General features: G+C 47.0%; 1 protein-coding gene across 3 annotated transcripts in view; it reads right to left on the reverse strand.

Moving 5' to 3' along the window:
- The window catches only part of Tent2 (terminal nucleotidyltransferase 2), a 40,389-nt gene extending 37,787 nt beyond the window's left edge, over nucleotides 1-2,602 (reverse strand). Inside the window, exon 1 of one of the 3 annotated variants that reach the window (XM_045134212.1) lies at nucleotides 2,551-2,602. The gene's annotated coding sequence lies outside the window, so the exon portion shown is untranslated. Of the gene's footprint in view, nucleotides 1-2,202; nucleotides 2,257-2,550 lie in introns of those variants that run through there. The other 2 variants (XM_045134211.1, XM_045134213.1) reach the window with 2 other exon arrangements.
- Between the last annotated feature and the right edge of the window lie 3,398 nt (nucleotides 2,603-6,000).

The following is a 6,000-nucleotide window of genomic DNA, read 5'->3' on the forward strand; positions in this document are numbered from 1 at the left end:
CCTAAAAAATAAGAAATTAAACAACCCAACTAAAAATAGGCTATGGTTTTCTTTCTCTCCCTTTTTCTCTCTGTCAAATAAATAAATAAATAAATATACATATATTAAAAAAGAATTATACAGATGTACAAGATGGCACATGTGTCTGGAGTTCATGAAGGCCCTGGCATTCCCAATCTCTCTCTCACTCTTTCTCTCTTCCCCCCCTTTTCTGTCAAATAAATAAATAAAAACAAAAAATATTAAAAATAGGCTACTGGCCATGTGTGGTGGCACACACCTTTAATCCCAGCACTTGGGAGGCAGAGGTAGGCGGATCATCATGAGTTTGAGGCCACCCTGAGACTACATAGTGAATTCCAGGTCAGCCTGAGCTAGAGTGAGACCCTACCTCGGAAAACAAAAAGAAAAAAAAAAGGGAGGGGTCTATGGAACTAAATAGTTTTCTCAAAAGAAGAAATACAGATGGCATATAAGTATCTGAAAATATGTTCTACAAACTTAGCCAACAGGGAAATGCTAACTAAAACTACTTTGAGATTCCATACCAGGCCTGACAGAATGGCTATTATCAAGAAATCAAATCAACAATAAATGCAGGAACCAAAACCAGGAACCCTTCTAACCACTGTTGGTGGGAATGTAATCTGATATAACCATTGTGGAAATCGGTGTGGAAGTTCCTAAGACAGCTAAAAATATTTACCATATGACCCAGTTATATATACTGCTCCTAGGCATATATCCTAAGCACTCATCACACTACCTTAGAGATCCTTACACATCCATGTTTACTGCTGCTCTATTCACAATAGCTAAGAAATGGAACCAGCCTAGATGTCCCTCAACTGATGAGTGATAATGAAGATGTGGCACATTTATATAATGCAGTTCTATTAAGAAGTAAATAATAATGAAATTAGGAAACTTGCAGGGAAATGGAAGGATGTGGAAAGGATTATACTAAGTGAGTTAACCCAGGCCCAGAAAGCCAAGTGCCACATGTTCTCTCTCATATGTGGATCCTAGCTACAAACGTTTGGACTTGTATGTGAGTTGGAATAAAACTCGGTAACAGAGGCCAATAAGCCAGAAAGGGGCTATAAGGGAGGGAGGAGAAGGAAGGATTTAAGGGGATGGTATTGTATATACATAAGTAGAACAGATTAGTGGGGATGAAAAGGCCTACTTGAGGTCAGAGGAAGAGGTTGAATAAAAGAAGGGCCATGACAGCTGGGCATAGTGACACACACCTTTAACCCCAGCACTCAGGAGACAAAGGTAGGAAGATCCATATGAGCTGGAGGCCGCCCTGAGACTACATAATGAGTTCCAGGCCAGCCTAGGCTACAGCAAGACCCTACCTGGAAAAAGAAGGAAAAAAAAAGCAGGCTGTATTTAATATATAAAAGAACTGGGGATGGCTTAGCAGTTAAGGTACTCGTCCATAAAGCCAAAGGACCCAGGTTCAATTCCCCAGGACTCATGTAAGCAGGAATCACAAGGTGATGCATGCTTCTGGAGTTCTTTGCAATGGCTGAGAGCCCTGGCACGCCCATTCATTCCCTCCCTCCCTCTCTCTCTCAAATAAAATAAAATAAAAGTACTGGCCAGGCGTGATGGTTGCACGCCTTGTAACCAGCACTCAGGATGCAGAGGTAGGAGGACTGCAGTTAGTTCAAAGCCAGCCTAAGCTACACAGTGAATTCTAGGATAGCTTGCTAGGCTAGAGGGAGACTCTAAACAAACAAACAAGACCTGGCAAAACCAACTTTCCTGTGTACTTAGACCAAATACCTTTGTTCCCCCCCCACACTTTGTTGTTGTTTGTTTTTGAGACAGTCTCACTTTCGTGCAGGCTGACCAGGAACTCATTTTGTAGCCCACACTGGCCTTGAATTCACTGAGATCCTCTCAATTTAGTCAGCATGCCGGGATTAAAGGTGTGCCCCCACACCCAGCAAGTTCAAAAAGTTTAGTTCTCTAAGCCCAAGTCTTTTCTCCACAACAGAAAAGAGTCAACTCCTAAATCCTACCGAACCCACTGAACAGAACATTCCTTTTTACAAAACTCCATGCAAGTGTTGTAAAAGAATGTACAACACAGTTCCAAGTAAACACTGCTTAAAGGACGGACAACTTGTTTCCCAAGAGGTCTGTGCTCAGGGCCATTCTAGATCACGTTCAACTGGGGCTACTCACGCCGACAAAGCCCTGTCACTACAGGCGGTGACTGCACGGGACGCGCGGCGTCTGCGGCGGTTCGCCCCGCTCAAGCCCTGTGGCTCAAGACCACCAGGTACGGTGGTGCCGCGGACAGTCGCACGCGTTTCCTACGGGCAGGGTCCCCACAGGCGCCCGAGCTCGCCGGGTGCCTGTTAGCAGGTCGCCAGCCCGGTCTGCTGGTGGCAACGGCCTTCTCTTTGTTCCCCCCCGCGAAGCGGTAGCCATCTGGAGGCGGCGGGCAGGCGAGCGCACGCACACCGCCCGGGGAGGCAGACGCGGGCGCGCCGGCCCCCGGCCCCCAGGACCGCCCAGCCCGCACCCTACCTCAGCGCCGCGCCGCGACCAGCCCGCGGGAGGGCCCGGCTCTTCCCGCGCGGGGCTGGGGGCGGGCCGGCGCGCAGGACCGCCGCCGCTCGCCGACCGGCCAGGTCTCCCGCGCAGCGCACTCGTGTCCGCGCCCGCCCGGCCCGCACGGGCGAGTCCCTCGCGGCGCCCCGTACCCGGCCCGCGTCGTCGGGGTCCGGGCCGCGCAGGTGGGCGCTCGCCGGCGGCCCCGGGACAGCAGTGATCCCCACCCCCGCCCGGGGTGGCGTTAGGCCCGACAGCGGCTCGGCGAGGCTGCCACGGGAACCGGCGAGGACGTGGAGGGCCAGGGGCGGGGGCACACAGCGGAAGACCAGGAAGTGGCTGGGGCAGGGGGAGGAAAAAAGAAAAAAAAAAAGCGAGGGAGAACTCCTTGTCAGAGGAACCCGGAAGACCGGCGTGACCCCGGATGGGAATCGCCAGCGGAAGCGGAAGATCACGCTTCCGGCAGCCGCCTCGTTGCCCCTCCAGAGTCGGGTCCGCTAGAGTGCGCGTGCGCAGCGCGTCCCTGGCCTCTTGCACGTGTGGGGTGATTGCCTGGGGAAGTGTCTTCTGACCCCCGTTTACCCCATTCTCCGATGCATGGATAAGTGTTGACTTCTAGTTGCTTTTCCCCTCCCCCCCCCCAAAAAATACACCTGAGAGCCGCAGATATGAACTGGAGCCATGGCTCAGCTGTTAAATCGCTTGCCTGCAAAGCCTAACCACCCTAGTTCGATTCCCCAATGCAACCTAACGCCAGATATACAAAGTAACCCGTGTGTCTGGAGTCCCATTTGCCAGAGGCCCTGGCGTGCCCATTCTCTCTGTGGCGAGCGTGGAAGTCCACGCCTTTAGTCCCAGCACTTGGGAGGCAGAGGTAGGAGGATGCAATGAGTTCAAGGACACCTTGAGACTACAGTGAATTCCAGGTCAGCCTGACCTAGAGTGAAACCCTACCTAACAATAAATAAATAAATAAATAAAGCAAGCCTGTATATCTCTAAGTCCATTTAATGCCCTTCCCATGATAGCTACCATTCACTAATTCAAAAAGTGCTCTGCATGTTTTTGAGTGAGGTTTAATACTTTGTGAAAAATGTCCAAACCAGTTAAATTATTGATGTAACTGTATTAGCAATATTCTCATATTATCCTTGTAATATCTACTTTAAAAGTCAGCTGGGAAGATGGCTCAGCAGTTAAACGAGTTTGCTTGCAAAGCCTGCAGGCCTGGGTTTGATTCCTTGGTAGCCAAAGCAAAATATATGTGTGTGTGTGTGTATGTGTGTGTGTGTGTGTATGTGTGTGTGTATGGCACATACATCTGGAGTTATTTTGCAGGGACAAGAGACCTTGATAATTCCGTTCACATACACACATGCACAAATAAAATGAAAATATTTTCTAAAAAATCTGCTCTCAGTCCTTAAATTCGTCATTTGTATCATTTTATACTCTATTGTTTTTCGGTTTTCTAATTCATTGATTTTGTTTTTATACTATGTTTGTTCTTAACTCTAAAACTGGAGTTGTTGTGACATCTCACAGCCTTTTTGTAGAATAAGTCACGGTAAACTACTTTAGCTGAAACCCACGGATTTTGATATGTTACATTTTCATTTTTCTCCATTTCAAATATTTTGTAACTTCCTCTTGATTTCATCTTTGACCTAAAACTAAACCTAGAAACTAAATCTCCCCAAAACTAGACCTGTGTGACTAAGCCTTCAATGATGACTACAATGATTGTGGAAATGTAAATGTTACCAATCCAGAGCCAATACTATTTTGGGCTGTATTAGCCTTTTTAATGGCCAATAATATTATTTCTCTACATGTGACCTGACACCTCTCTGTGACCAACTAAGATACCTATTGTTATAAATTAAAAAATCTCAGAGCTCAACTCCCTTCAAGTTAAATCTATCCTGTCTCTGACATGTACTTTATTCCACTGATTATGGCAATGGTCACCCTCTCTTTTGGTCCTTACATACTCAGATGCCTCACTGAATTCCTTGTGGACAGAATACATGCCTTCACTACAAAGTGAGTCGCTGAATTTTTTATGGCCACTGAATAAGAAGAGCCCCTGAACATCCAACTGCCACAGGACTGTGTGAGACACACCGAGAGATCTGCTGCTTCCCTCAGCTTAAAGCACTTGAACACAAGTCTTCATCCCCAGTTCCGGCCCATGCAGTCCTCCCCAAAATGTCCCACTCACTCCCAGTTCTCCCCAATTTCTTTTATCCTTCCAGAGTCTGGACTGAGGGTGAATAGCCTTCCCTGAAAACTAAAGGGAACTAAAGAGTTAATAACTATCCCTAAGGCTCAGGGTAATAAAGAAGCTTGGCATCCTTCCCTGATTGATGTACTCCCTTTAGCCTCGCTGGCCTTGAAGGACCAGAGACCATCTGAGGATCCTCCATTAGACATTCCTGGCTGAAGAAGCCTGTTCTGAACAAGGACACAAACAGCTACAATTTTCTTATCAACTGCACCCAGTCAAGTCTGTTTTTCTTAGGATCCTCCTTATAAACTTACACCCTAGCCTGGCCTAGTGCTTCAGCCTTCATCCTATGGGAAAGCTGGGAAAGCTGAGACCCCTTGCTGTTTCTCTAATAAACAGTCTGTAGAGATCAAGTCCGGTGTTCTCTTTTACTTTTCTCTTACACTTTTCTTACACAACCCATGTAAATGGGGCTTTCTTGCTTGTGTGATGTTCCTGCTTTTACTGTCTGAAAGACTATTACATACATTCCTCATATTGGCCTTACGGATAGTCTCACACCCAGAATGGTAATGCTTTCCCGCCCTCTGGTCAAGGACCAGCTCCAGCACAGCTCACAAGAGAGCAGAGCTGCTGGCTTGGCCCTTTCAAGATCAGTTGGTATTATTAACCAATTCATGAGTCTATATCCTTTCTTATTTCCTGTCTTGATTATTAATTAAGAAATGAGTGTTGGGCTTGAGAGATGGCTCAGCAGTTAAAGTGCTTGCCTGCAAAGCATAAGAACCTGGGTTCAATTCTCCAGTACCTGTGTAAAGCCAGATACACAAAGGAGTGCATGTTTCTGGAGTTCATTTGCAGTGGTAGAGGCCCTGGTGTGCCCATGTGTGCACTCACTCTATCTCTCTGCTTGCAAATAAATAAATACTATTAAGAAATGAGTGTTGAGCTGGAGAAATGGCTTAGGGGTTAAGGCGCTTGCCTGTGAAGCCTATGGACCCATGTTTGATTACCAGGACACACGTAAGCCAGATGCAGAATGTGGTACATGTTGCTGGAGTTTGTTTGCAGTGGCTGGGGGATCTGGTGTGCCCATTCTCTCTCTACCTATTTCTCTCTCTCTTAAATAAATAAGTTAAAAGAAAAAAAGAAATGAGTATTGAGGGGCTAGTAAAGTAGGTCAACAAGTGAGGCCC

Source organism: Jaculus jaculus, chromosome 14 (genome assembly GCF_020740685.1).
Source record: "Jaculus jaculus isolate mJacJac1 chromosome 14, mJacJac1.mat.Y.cur, whole genome shotgun sequence".
NCBI classification, from domain to species: Eukaryota; Metazoa; Chordata; class Mammalia; order Rodentia; family Dipodidae; genus Jaculus; species Jaculus jaculus.